Source organism: Trichomycterus rosablanca, chromosome 7 (genome assembly GCF_030014385.1).
Source record: "Trichomycterus rosablanca isolate fTriRos1 chromosome 7, fTriRos1.hap1, whole genome shotgun sequence".
Classification (NCBI taxonomy): Eukaryota; Metazoa; Chordata; class Actinopteri; order Siluriformes; family Trichomycteridae; genus Trichomycterus; species Trichomycterus rosablanca.
Window position 1 is genome coordinate 32,125,056 of NC_085994.1, and position 14,140 is coordinate 32,139,195.

Below are 14,140 nucleotides of genomic sequence, written 5' to 3' on the forward strand. Positions count from 1 at the left end.
TTGATTATTTATCCAATGCATCAATCATGCCATCTAAAAAACTGTGCATCCATTTATGCATTCATTTATCTGTCCATCCATCCATTAAACCAACCATTTATTTATTAATTTCTTTCTATGTATCCTTTCACATCTGCCTATTCAGCTATCTATTAATCAACCTCTGCATATATCCATTCATCTCTCCACTTACCAATCTATCAATTCTCTCCTTCTACCTATACGGTCAGCTCATCAATCTATCGCCCTTCAATCCATCCATCCATCCATCCAATCATTAATCTACCCACTACCCCGTTTTATCTGCCTACATTTATATCCATAGATCTTCGTCTGCCTATAGATTATCTGTTTACACCTGACAATCACTCTGTCTATCCATCCATTCATCAATGCATCTATTCATCCACCTATTTGTTCATCTGCTCATCCATTCATACTTACAACGATCCATCCATCTGCCCATCAATTTGTCCACTCAAGTGTCCATCTGTTGATCTGGCTATCCAGTATATCCGCTACTCAGCCACCTAACCATCCGGCTACCTATCCATCAAGACACCATCCAGCTCCCAGATGTATGTCAGTTTAGTTTTCTATTCAACTACTTAATCTGCTTATTTACTATCTGTCTACTAATTGATCTGTTCAACTATTCATTTAAATGGATTTTCTGTCAATCACTTCACTTATCAATATCCACCCAGCTATATATTCTCACACCCAAACATTTTGACCATCTATATGTCTACATACAAACCCCATTTCTATAAAAGTTGGGACATTTTGTAAAACGCAATAACAAGAATCTGTGATTTGTTAATTATCTTGAACTACCTGTGTTTTAAAAACATAAATAGAATTTGGTGCCTAAAATACACTTAAAAAAGTTGGGACAAAGACATGTTGACCACTATGTTACATCACCTTTACTATGAATTAAGACTTAATAATTTGGGTACTGAGGGCACTTATTGCTGCAGTTTTGCAAGTGAAATTCTTGCCCATTCATAATTTAGCTGCTCAACAGTCCGTGGTTGCAGTTGTCAGATTCTCCTCTTCCTGATGCACTGCATATTTTCAATAGGAGACCAATCTGGACTGCAGGCAGGCCAGCCAAGTAAATGCGCTCTGTGTCTACAAAGATTGAAGAACAAGCAGAATTAGTCTTGGAACTGTTGAATTAAGCACGGACTTCCTGAGAAAATATGTCAGCTTGACTACGGCATACGTGTTTCTCAAAAATTTCAATTTCCTCTGTGTGAACGGTACTATGCAAGTCACTCATACCCACTGATTCACCCCATTTGATAAATTTGAAAAATGGTGGCTTTTGCACCTTTCATTGATGAAGGTCTGGATGGTTCTTTTCTGGATTGGCGCACAGAGTTTGATGTCTGTTTTTCCTATAAAAAAAAAGCTAAAATGTGGACCACATCACACGTTTCCACTGTCTTTAAGTCCATCTAAAATAAACCTGGGTTCAGAGAAACAGATGGACTACAGTAAGTAATTGTAGAATTACAAAGTGCTTCTATATGGTAAGTGGAGCTGATCAAATGGCCAGTGAGTGTAGAAGCAAGGAGGTGGTTTTAATGTTATGGCTGATCTGTGTATATTGTAACTCTGTGGTAGTTCTCAGCCCTTCAGAAGCTGTTATAATTAAATACATTCCCCCGTTTTCCCCCAGTCTAGTCAAACACTCCGCAGCTGTCCAGCATTTTAATGTTGTTAAAATAAAAGTTTGTAATTAAGGCTACATTTGCATTGGAAAATTGCAGCGTGCACCCAGGCTACACGAAGCGGCGGCCGAAGCATCTCATTCATTCATTCATTCTTTTATTTTTACGATCTGCTTTATCAGAGCCACCCAAAAAACCTGAGCCGCAAGGCAGGATTACAAACTGGACAGGGCATCAATGCAGCGCAGGGCAAAACAATTACTCGCTTACTCACACCTAGTGAGCTTTACAGGAGCCAGTCAGTCTTTTGTATTTTCTGGAAGGTGGCAGAAAACCAAAGTACCCTCCCACCCACAAAAAAGAAGAAACCCACACAGACAAGAGGAAAGCATGCCAAACTCCTCATAGACAGTGAGCAAAGGGGAAGATCGAATCCTGTTCCCAAGGACCCACGATGCCATGCAGCGCTCACTCTACCAGCTGTGTCACCTTGCCACGTAAGACGTTATTTAAAGATTACAATATTAATGTTGTCTATCATCCATAAAACACGAGGCAACAAAGCCAGCTGAGCTCCCAGGTATGTGACAGACGTGGCTGAAAGACTGTAATACTTCTGCACCTTTTGTGTGGTAAATAAAACCTTTAGATGCTCAAGGTAATTAATCTAAATAAAGAACGGCTATAAGCAGGTGTTTTTTATAAACACACCAAATTTGTAAAAGAAAAGGATAGTGTGCATAAAGGCTACAATTGGCAAGACATCGGTGAAACTAATCTGTAAATTAATTGATTTACTACTTACAAAATATTTACCCTTCATATAGCTTATAGACTGGTTACATAAAATAGAAAAATAAGATTATAATTAAAAACCTTACTTGGTAATACCACCGGGGCACAGCGGGATATTTCGCTAGCACACCAGCGCCGAGATTCTAAACTCCTCGGTTTGAAACTCGGCTTTGACACCGGTCGGCTGGGCACCATCTAGCAGGCATAATTGGCGGTGCCTGCAGCAGACACGGTTATGCTACGGCGGGTTGACAGTGGTTAAGGTGCTGGTCTAGCAATCAGAAGGTCGCTGGTTCAAGCCACACCACTGCCAGGTTGCTGCTGTTGGCAAGGCCCTTAACCCTCAATTGCTCAGACTGTATACTGTAACTGTAATGTAAGTCGCTTTGGATAAAGGCATCTGCTAAAATGCTGAAAATGTCAAATGTAAATGACTGGACTATGTGGATGGGGTAGGGATATAACGATACACTCTACCCATGATGCGATACGATTCACGATACAATTTTTTTCCGATTTTTTAAACAAAATGAAATTGAAGACAAACTGACAAAATTTCCTTTTATTATTTCTCTTAAAAAAATAAAATAAAATATTGTATTTGTGCTTATCTTTTATTTATCTAAATAATGAATGTCCTTATATTTCTGAGGTAGGTACAAACTAAATGAATAATACAAATAAAGAAAGTATCCTCACATAAATAAATTTGGCTGGAAAATCCCCTACCTGGCAACTTTGTGAAGTCCTGTCAACCGGGCGAGGTGAATAGAGCCAGTGCCCTCTGCTGTTTAAAGTGAATATCGATTATTCTTAAATTCATAATTGATTCGAATCATGGCACATGTGCACCGATTTTTAACTGTCCTGTGGTGCATCGTTACATCTCTAGGGTGGGGTCTTCAAACGCTGTGTAAGGACCCTGATTGACAGATAAAGAGGTGCCTGTGCAGAGTGCAAGGGAGAAAAAAGGGTTCTGCAAAGGGCTGTGTGTGAGTCGAAGGAGGCGTGAGCAGCTATATACCCACCTCGACTGCAATCAGGGATCCCCCAGCAGCGGACGACAAACTGACTACGCTAAATTGGGAACAAATGCATAAATAAAATAGAAAAAAAAAGAAATAACAATAATTTGGCTGAACTTTTGTAAACAAGCAAATGTTTGTATGTTAATTCAAATGAGATCCAGAATTTCTACTACGTACTAATAAAACTTCATAATTATTAACAAAATACCAAATAACTGAATAACTGACAGAAATCAAACGCTAAACAGAATGGAAAGTGTTTGTTGAATTGAAATGGAATAGAACATATTTGTGACTGTCTTGATATTTCAAAGATTAGTTTTTTAGTGAATTTGAATTCTTCTTGGGTTTTCTGAATCTGCTGGTTTCGAACACACACACACACAAATCTAAATTAAACAGCTGGTGGCTTGTTTGTGTCCATATAAATTAGATAGGTTTGACTGACCATTCATTGTTCCATTCTTTTCCATTTCCAAAAAAAAAAAAAAAAAAGGCACTTTGGTTCTAACAGGTTTTAGCAGATTTGTGTTCTTTGACTGTTGTTTTCCTAAACTTGAGAAATGAAATGTTCACTATAGAAGCACTTCTGTAAGTCGTTTTGGATAAGAGCGTCTGCTAAATGCTGAAAATGTAAATGTAAATGACCAAGTCTGCATTGGAATACAAACAAAAATGTTTACACAAATATATTATAGTTATTTTAAGCACAGTAATTAAGACAACAACAAGAAACACAGGATTTGTATTTAGGTGCTCGGGTGGCGCAGCGGTCTGTTATGCTATTTGCCAGCCGGACAGCTACATCGACTTGACAGAATATGTCAGTTTGTTTATTAGGATTTTAACGTCATGTTTTACACTTGGGTTACATTCATGACAGGAACGGTAGTTACTCATTTCACAAGGTTATATCGAACACAGTCATTGTCTCCAATTCATCTCACTTGCATGTCTTTGGACTGTGGGAGGAAACCGGAGCACCCGAAGGAAACCCACGTGGACACGGGGAGAACATGCAGACTCCACACAGAAAGGACCTGGACCGCCCCACCTGGGGCTGTGAAGCGACAGTGCTACCCACTTAGCCACAGTGCCGCCCGACTGAATATGTCAGAAAGAGGGATGGGAAGCCCTAAGAAGGATTGGCACCTTGTCCAGGATATTCCGGCCTTAAACCCAGTGTTTTCCAAAAGAACCGGACCCTATTTTAACTAGGCTGGAGTCCATATTTTTGTGCCCAGTTATAAGGGACATGCACAGTTTGTTTGACAGCTGATTATAATAAGCTATAATAAGTCATTCAGATGTACCTTGTGTTGCCAATACATGCCAATGCAGCTATTTAACTGACCATGTCCATGTGGTTACCTCAAAATTAATTGGAATAATGGTAAATAATTACAATCAGCTTAAAATTAGGCAATCATGTAAAAATCACGACAGGCCTAGTAATGATATACAGTTCTGATAAAAGGGGTTAAAATGAATAGGAGTATAATAGGAATCCTGAAGGAGTAGTCACAATACATCTATCAGCATATGAGAAATGTATACAAATGTACACATACAGAAATAACGCACAATAAAATAACGTGGAAGATCTACAAAGTCTTCAGTTTGGTTAACACAAGCATCCATTGCTGCAGCTAGAATATAAAACGATCGATAAAGTTTAAGTAAAAATGAAAAGCCCTACTCTGAGGATACATAAACACGTCATAAAACAGCAACAAGAGCAACAAAAGCAAATTCATATAATCATAGTAAGTTTTGTTAGGTTACAGATTTCCTGCTGTTAGGGTAAAGATTTCCTGACAAGTGCTCTACCACCCAGCATCACCCATTACAGAAAATATACAAAATTAAAATGTCTACTTTAACTATTGAATTTGAGGATAGGCACATAAGTGTAAATGTACCCTAATCTGCAACTGCAGTGAATGCAATATATAGGAAATGTATATAAACAAACATAGCTAATACAACCTTCAAACAGGGTAGATGCATTTGCCATACTGGCAAACTAGACTGGGTTGAATGCTTTATTCGCCCATTTTAAAGCAGCATTGTTTTTCGATGTGCGCCTCCTTCCTTCTCAATTAAGTTTTAGGAAAGTGGTCGCCCAATGGTTCAAGCCCCACCACTTCTAACTAGCCTTTTGTTGGGTCCTTGAGCAAAACCCTTAACCCTCAATTGCTTATATTCTATACTGTCACAACTGTCAATCGCTTTGAATATAAGCATTAGCTAAGTGCTGTAAATATAAATATTTTCAAATAACCCAAACTATGCCACAGCCATCTGTGACTAAGAGTTCAGGAGAGCTAACTGGCCCTGCTTTCTGGGTAGAGTGGGATATATATAATAATAAGCACCGTTGAACAGAGCAGCGAGTGCTCTGCTTTAAGCATGTTTAACTGTCCTATGACTCTGAATGGTCAACGCTGTAAACACTCCAGTAGCAGGACTCTCATGTCTACGAACAGATGTTAATGCTGTATAGGTTTGTTTTGAAAAACTAACATGTGTACTGAATGAAATTTATCGTTTAGCAATATTAACTCACTGTATGCTCACTGGCTTCTACACTAAAATTAGTTAAAATGGTTTTTAATTCAAGAAAGGTCCTAAAAACACAAAAACAAATTGGGCACATGTAGTACATGTAACAGATAAGCAGCAAGGCAGAGGAGACTCTCTGCGTAAATATATTTTCAATAACGATATTTCAGATCTTGTAATTAGAATGATGTGTGTTTAATTTACAGATACTGGGATTTTCTATTGACTACACATGTAACATAAAGCTGGAATATTCACAGGGAAGAGGGGGGAAAATTAAAATTACCAATATGTGTACTAAAATAAAAGGAAAACTGTATATGCATATCCAATGTACATAAAAATACAAGTTATGGGGAAGCATTGCATTACTTTGATGGCATTACAGAGCCTTAAGTGTTATTAATATAGTGAAGTTGGTATATTAAATAAAAAGAATGAGAGAATACATGGTATAGATGTGTGGTTTGTATGGAAAAAGTTAAATGTGTTGGCTCCAAAAGGTGAGATTCATGCACCTAACACTTATAATATAAATTATACATTGATTTATTGTAGCTGTTATATACTGTAGACTTACAAAATTCGTACACAAGTACACATGATATTGGTAAGCATTGCATTACTTTGGTGGCATTACGGAACCTTAAGTGTAATTAATATGGTGAAGTTGATATATTAAATTAAGAGAAATGTGTGGTTTGTATAGTAAACATTCAATGTGTGAACTGTGTTGGCTCCAAAAGGTGAGATTCATGCACCTAACACTTATAATATGAATTATATATTGATTTTCTTGTAGCTGTTATATAGAAGAGTACAAATCTTAATTAGGAAAACACAGCTCAGGAGTGCTTACAAAATTGCATTACTTTTGTGGCATTACTGAGCCTTTAGTGCAATTCATATGGTTTAGCTGATATATTAAATAAAGAGAATACATGACTTAGATGTGTGGTTTGTATAGGAAATGTTAAATGTGTGAACTGTGTTGGCTCCAAAAGGTGAGATTCATGCACCTAACACTTATAATATGAATTATATATTGATTTATTGTAGCTGTTATATAGAAGAGTCCAAATCTCAATTCGGAAGACACAGCTCAGGAGCACTTACAAAATTCATACACAATTACACATGATATTGGAACGCATTGCATTACTTTGGTGGCATTACGGAGCCTTAAGTGTAATTAATATAGTAAAGTTGATATATTAAATAAAGCAAATGAGAGAATACATGGTTTAGATGTGTGGTTTGTATTGAAAAAGTTAAATGTGTGACCGGTGTTGGCTCCAAAAGGTGAGATTCATGCACCCAACACTTATAATATAAATTATCTATGATTTCTTGTAGCTGTCATATACAGTAGAAGAGTACAAATCTCAATTCGGAAAACACAGCTCAGGAGCATTTATAACATTCGTACACATGTTATCGAGAAGCATTGCATTATTGTGGTGGCATAGCGGCATTAATATGGTGAAGCTGATGTATTAAATAAAGAGAATACATGGTTTAGATGTGTGGTTTGTATTGAAGAAGTTAAATGTGTGACCGGTGTTGGCTCCAAAAGATGAGATTCGTGCACCTAACAGTATTAATATAAATTATCTATAAATTTCTTGTAGCTGTTATATAGAAGAGTAAATAACACAGCTCAGTTTGGGAGCACTTACAAAATTTGCCTTAATTCCCATAAATAATAGTAAATACTAGAATCTGGATTGGTGAGTGCACATGTAACATTGTGCACAAACAGAGCAGTAAGGCAGGTGAGACATAAACTACACACAGTGTGTGTGTGCATATACATATATATATATATATATATATATATATATATATATACATATATACATATATATATATATATATATATACATATACACACACACATACAGTATATATATATATATATATATATATATATATATATATATACACACACACACATTATACAATATATATACATATATACATATATATACATATACTTACACACATACATACAGTATATGCGTGTGTGTGTGTAGTTCATGTACCATGTAAATCTGTAAACAGATCAGCAAGGCAGGTGAGACCCAAAAACTATATACACACATTATATAGAGAATATAATGTGAATATAGAATATTAGAAAATAATTAAAATAGGACATAATAAGAACAATACTGTAACAAATACATACATGAAAAAACAGGTACCTATAGTCTAAGCCCTAAGAAGAAATGAATGGTGTACATGCACCAGAAAATGTATTAAGAAGAATTGCAATGCTGTGGTAGCATTCAGGGGCTCTTGGGGGTACTTAATATTTGCTTTATTATATTAAAATAAAGCAAATAAATAAAGACATGCTTGCAATGTGTAAAATATGTAAACAAGAGTAGGTTTGTATGGGCAACAGGGATATGCGCAGTGTACACAGAAGCCCATGCACATAACACTGATAGATCCAGACAGATTAGGAATGAAAAATGAGCAAGAAAAAAAGAATAAATGAAGGATTTCTCACAGAAAACACAGTTCAGTGAGATGACACAGACGCACATTTTTGCACCACTCATTCAGCAACTAGAGATTTTATCTGCTCCTTTGTTCAGATGGTGCGGCGCCTATTAAACACATTTAACACGTTTTAACACGGAGCAAACCGCACAACCCACACTCACACACTCCCGTTCAGCATCCACACACGCATGCATACACAGAGAAAAGCCCGGCTCACTGCAGACAGCCTTATGTTCTCATCCAGCGCACAGCATCAGTGTGAGATCAGCGCTGTGGAGTGGAAATGTGTGGAACCCAGGAGCAGCGTCCCCCATCTCTCCCACCTACCTGTATTCAAAGTGCAACAGTTAGATCCACCGCTTTGGCTCAGAACCTCCTCGCTGGGTGTACGCTCAGATTCCTTGTTATAAATCTTTCCGTTTACGAAGGAAAAACGGCAGAACCGGTAAAAAAAATAAGGTGCACACGATCACCGCCCCGCTGCAAATCTCGTAACCCTGAGAAAAGCGTCCTGCTTTCTTTAGAAGCGCGGACTCGGCTGCTACTGGTCCTTTAAATGGAGCGAACCATTTACAGCTGAGGGGGGTACTATTACAGCCGTGAGCTACTTATCACATATTCTATCATTTTCGATGTGCTACTAAAAATCCTATTATTTAAATCAATTTAATCCAATACAAAAGTACTTAAAATGTATAAATTAATGCTAAAGTCGTTTTACCAATTTAAAACACTTCGAAAAACCTACCTTGTAAGTCAAATGGTTCAGGCCCGCCCTTTTGCTAGTATTTTTCGACCAACCCAGATGTTACATGGAGAAGCTCGTGCTCGTGTGTGTGTGTGTGTGTGTGTGTGTGTGTGACAACATCTACGATAACAACAACTGATGTCATGATGGTCATGTTACATTCAAGACAAGGACAATACATACACAAGCATTCATTCATTCTTTGATTCATTTTTGCTTCATATTTTATAAGGGGAACCTGACAGGAACCTCTCAATAGTTCCACCTAATTCATTGGCCTTAAACTCATTCATTCATTCATTCATTCATGCATTTATTTATTCATTCATTCATTTATGCATTCATTCATTCATTTAATCATTCATTCATGGAAATTGTACAGCCTCAGACCAGAAATCCCTTCAGAGAGTAGTGAGGACGGCGGAGATCATCATCAGAACCTCACTCCCTTCCATACAAGAACTATACCAGTCACGCTAGATAATTGGTGACCCTACACACCCGGCCTATGGCCTGTTCAGTCTCTTGCCCTCTGGCAAACGCTACCGCAGCATGCGATGCAGGACCACCAGACTCAGCAAGAGCTTTTTTCCACAAGCCACCAGATTACTCAACTCCCTGTAACAGCACACATAACGTACCTGCTCACACTTACGGACTTTCTAACCACATATATTTATTAAGATTTAAATACCTACACCATGCTGCTACTCTTTATTACATTCTGTGCAATAACCTAAGTGTTTAACACCATGCCATTTTTTATTTATTTATTACACCGGTACCTCATCACTACAAATTATGTGCAATATTTCCTACTAGTGTGTATATATTTTTTACTTTACTTAACGTGTATTTTATGTCTGTTTACAATGTATGTGCAATAGTGCTTTTTGTTATTTTTTTTTTTTTTTTTTTTTAATGTATATCTTTTTTTAAACTTAATGTATATTTTGTCTTGTATATGCTCTTTTTCTTTTTGTTTTATATTCTGCACATTGGAGCTTGGGAAACGCAATCTCATTCAGCTGTGCACTCCTAGCTGTAGAGTCTGAATGACAATAAAGTTCACTTTGACTTTGACTTTGACTCATTCATTCATTTCTATAACATCAAATGAGACCATGCAATACAATCAGACAAGTACAATACACAAAAATGAAGTGACTAACTGTAAGAAGATCATTCTTTCATTCGTTCATTTAAACTTATCTTATTCTCTCAGAAACTCTAATAGCTTGTCAGAAACCAGAAGATAAATTAGGCTAAATTGGCCCCAAATTACCTGATTTGTTCATTTATTTGTGATATCAACAGTTACAATGACTGGGATCATGTTGGTCATGTTAATACACAAATACACAAGTATGACCACACCTTATTCACTCATTTGATTATTTTTTCACTTTTTTCAATTATTTTTTATCTATTTCAAACATCATGACAGGAACCACAGGATAATCCAAGCTAAATTGACCTTAAAATCATTAATTCTTTCATTCATTCAATCACTCATTCATTCCTTTGTGATATTTACTGTTACAACAACTGTTGACATGTTCGTCATGTAATATAATGTCAGACACATTTACAACCCAAGAATGAAATGACTACATTTAACAGAGATAATTCGTTGACTTGTTCATTCATTTATACCAAACGTTTTACCTCAGAAACTCTAGACGCATGACAGGAACCACACGATAATTTAGGCTAATTTTGTTTTGCTTTCAGAAGGTCCTGGGTTCGATCCTCAGGCGGGCGGTCCGGGTCCTTTCTATGCGGAGTTTGCATGTTTTTCCCGTGTCTGTGTGGGTTTCCTCCGGGAGCTCCGGTTTCCACCCACAGTCCAGAAACATGCAGTCAGGTTAATTGGAGACACCGAATTGCCCTATAGGATGTACTGGTGCCCCGTCCAGGGTGTTACTGTTTGCCTTGCACCCATTGAAAAGCTGGGACAGGCTCCAGCACATCCCCCCGACCCTAATTGGATAAGCGGATAAGAGTGAGTGAGTGAGTGTTTTGCTTTCATTCATTCATCCATTTATATATTTATTCATTCACAATATAAAAAAAAAAAACAGAAACTGAGGTCATGATGGTCAAAACATAGTGAAGTACAACACAGATGAAATATCTGCATTTTATAAAGATCTTTTATTTATTTATTCATTCATTTTTACTTTTTTATCTTGATTGGGTAAAAACACCGGACACACAGATTATTCAGATTATTCTGACATTCTATTTATTCATGTATTTATGCACTCATTTTTAATAACCGCTTAATCTTTAAAAGGGTCATGAAGGTCTTTCCTGGAAGCAGGCATGAACATACTGGACAGGAATGCAGTCACACACATCACATCAATTCATTTTCGCTTACTGATTCAGCATGGTCAGTGTCACCAAGGGCCTGGTGCTACCTAGAATAGATTCTTGTAATAAATAATAATTAAATTAACAAATAAATGAACACAAATGTATAATTTAGCCTGGCTTATATTGTGAAGACTCTGGACAAAACATACACACACACACACACACATTTGCTTACTCATTACATCTAGGGACTATTTATATTGGCCATACCACCACTAGTTTGTTTTGGGAGGTGGGAGTAAAGATGGTAAGAACATGCCTTACACAAACACACAGCAACATGGGTCCTGGAGGCCTTGGTCTGATCCTCACCTCTGATCACTGTCTATGAGAAGCTTTCTCATAATACGCCAGTGTTCTATAAATACGCCACTTTTCTTCCGCATCTTAAAACATGCAGACATGAGACTGACTGATCTAAATTGCTCATAAATATGAGTAATTGCTTCATATGGCAGGTTGCTGGGTAATGCCCTGTAATAGACTGGTGCCCTGTCCAAAGTTTTATTTCTTCATATTCTGAGTATTTCCAGGTGATGCAGGGTGATCGACCACAAATCTGACCCAAAACAAATACTTAGAGCAGCCAATTCTTTCTCTGCATGTTTTTGGGAAGTGGGAGACAAACAAAGTACCTGTAGATAACCTATGTCATGAGGATCTTCATTTAATTTTACTTAATTTCATATGAGGATTCAAACTATGACTCTTAGCAATCTTAGTGCCAACTTCTTACAGATTGAACCCAGGGACCCTAGGACTTACGTTTCCGTATCACGTCCACTCTACCAGCTGTGCCGCCTTGCCAGCTCACCCCGTGTGCAAGCATTAAATTACTAATTTCAAAAACAGTAGATAAATTATCTATATTTAGAAAAGCCCAAGATATCATAGGTTAAATGGGATTTAGTATCTCATTTGTGTATTGTTCTCATATGCAAATGTAAACAGTGTGTATAAATCTGAGCTTTGAGGCCCTGAGAGTGCTTTAAAGCTTATTTATAGAGAATAGACTAGACTGCAGAAGATTTGCCCTGTGCTGCTAGTCAGTAATGAACTTTGATGTAATCTAGCAGCAAATAGCAAAGCAATCTACTTATTCAAATGGTGCGGCCCAGTAAATGGCTGTTTAGGGAAAATGACACTGTGCAGTAAACAAATGTAAATTCAACTGACATAAATAGGCAGAGAATCATGATGAAGGACTCACGCCTGCAGCGAGTTTCATCAAACGTGCTAATAGCTATTAGAATGGGTTCTCTAATACCCAGCTTCCAGCTAGCCAAGCTTGTTTTAGATGTTCATGCGTTCATCGGTGTAACTGGGAGAATGGGAAGGCGCTTTTCCACACACCTGGGGAGGAAGTTAGAACCCATAGTGCAGATTCTCAATCCAAGGTAGGAGCCTGGGGTCAGAGCTCAGGGTCAGCCATTGTACGGCGCCCCTGGAGCAGACAGGGTTAGGGTCTTGCTCAAGGGCCCAAGTGTGGCAGCATGGCAGAGCCGGTATTCAAACTCTCACCCTTTCGATTGATAGCCCAAAGCTCTACCCACTAGGTTACCACTATCCCATAGGCTACCACTGCCCCAATGCTGTAGAACTATATTGTAACCAAGTCTGGGGAATTAGGGGGCCAGGGAAGTCTTGTTCATGCACTTCCAACCAATGTTGGACATTTCTAGCTGTGTAACATGTCGCATTGTCCTGCTGGAAGATCCCATATACACTGATCAGCCATAACATTAAAACCACCTCCTTGTTTCTACACTTACTGTCCATTTAATCAGCTCCACTTACCATATAGAAGCACTTTGTAGTTCTACAATTACTGACTGTAGTCCATCTGTTTCTCTGCATGCTTTGTTAGCCCCCTTTCATGCTGTACTTCCATGGTCAGGACTCTCCCAGGACCACTACAGAGCAGGTATTATTTGGGTGGTGGATCATTCTCAGCACTGCAATGACACTGACATGGTGGTGGTATGTTAGTGTGTGTTGTGCTGGTATGAGTGGATCAGACACAGCAGTGCTGCTGAAGTTTTTAAATACCGTGTCCACTCACTGTCCACTCTATTAGACACTCCTACCTAGTTGGTCCACCTTGTAGATGTGAAGTCAGAGACGATCGCTCATCTATTGCTGCTGTTTGTGTTGGTCATCTTTGAGATCTTTACTGGTGGTCACAGGACGCAGTCCACAGGTTGCTGTTGGCTGGATATGTTTGGTTGGTGGACTATTGTCAGTCCAGCAGTGACAGTGAGGTGTTTAAAAACTCCAGCAGCGCTGCTGTGTCTGATCCACTCATACCAGCACAACACACACTAACACACCACCACTATGTCAGTGTCACTGCAGTGCTGAGAATGACCCACCACCCAAATAATACCTACTCTGTAGTGGTCCTGTGGGGGTCTTGACCATTGAAG

General features: G+C 38.1%; 1 protein-coding gene across 1 annotated transcript in view; it reads right to left on the reverse strand.

Annotated features, from left to right (window-relative positions):
• Positions 1 to 9,058, reverse strand: part of plxna3 (plexin A3) — a 292,904-nt gene extending 283,846 nt beyond the window's left edge. Inside the window, exon 1 of the mRNA XM_062999232.1 lies at positions 8,912 to 9,058. The gene's annotated coding sequence lies outside the window, so the exon portion shown is untranslated. The remainder of the gene's footprint in view (positions 1 to 8,911) is intronic.
• Between the last annotated feature and the right edge of the window lie 5,082 nt (positions 9,059 to 14,140).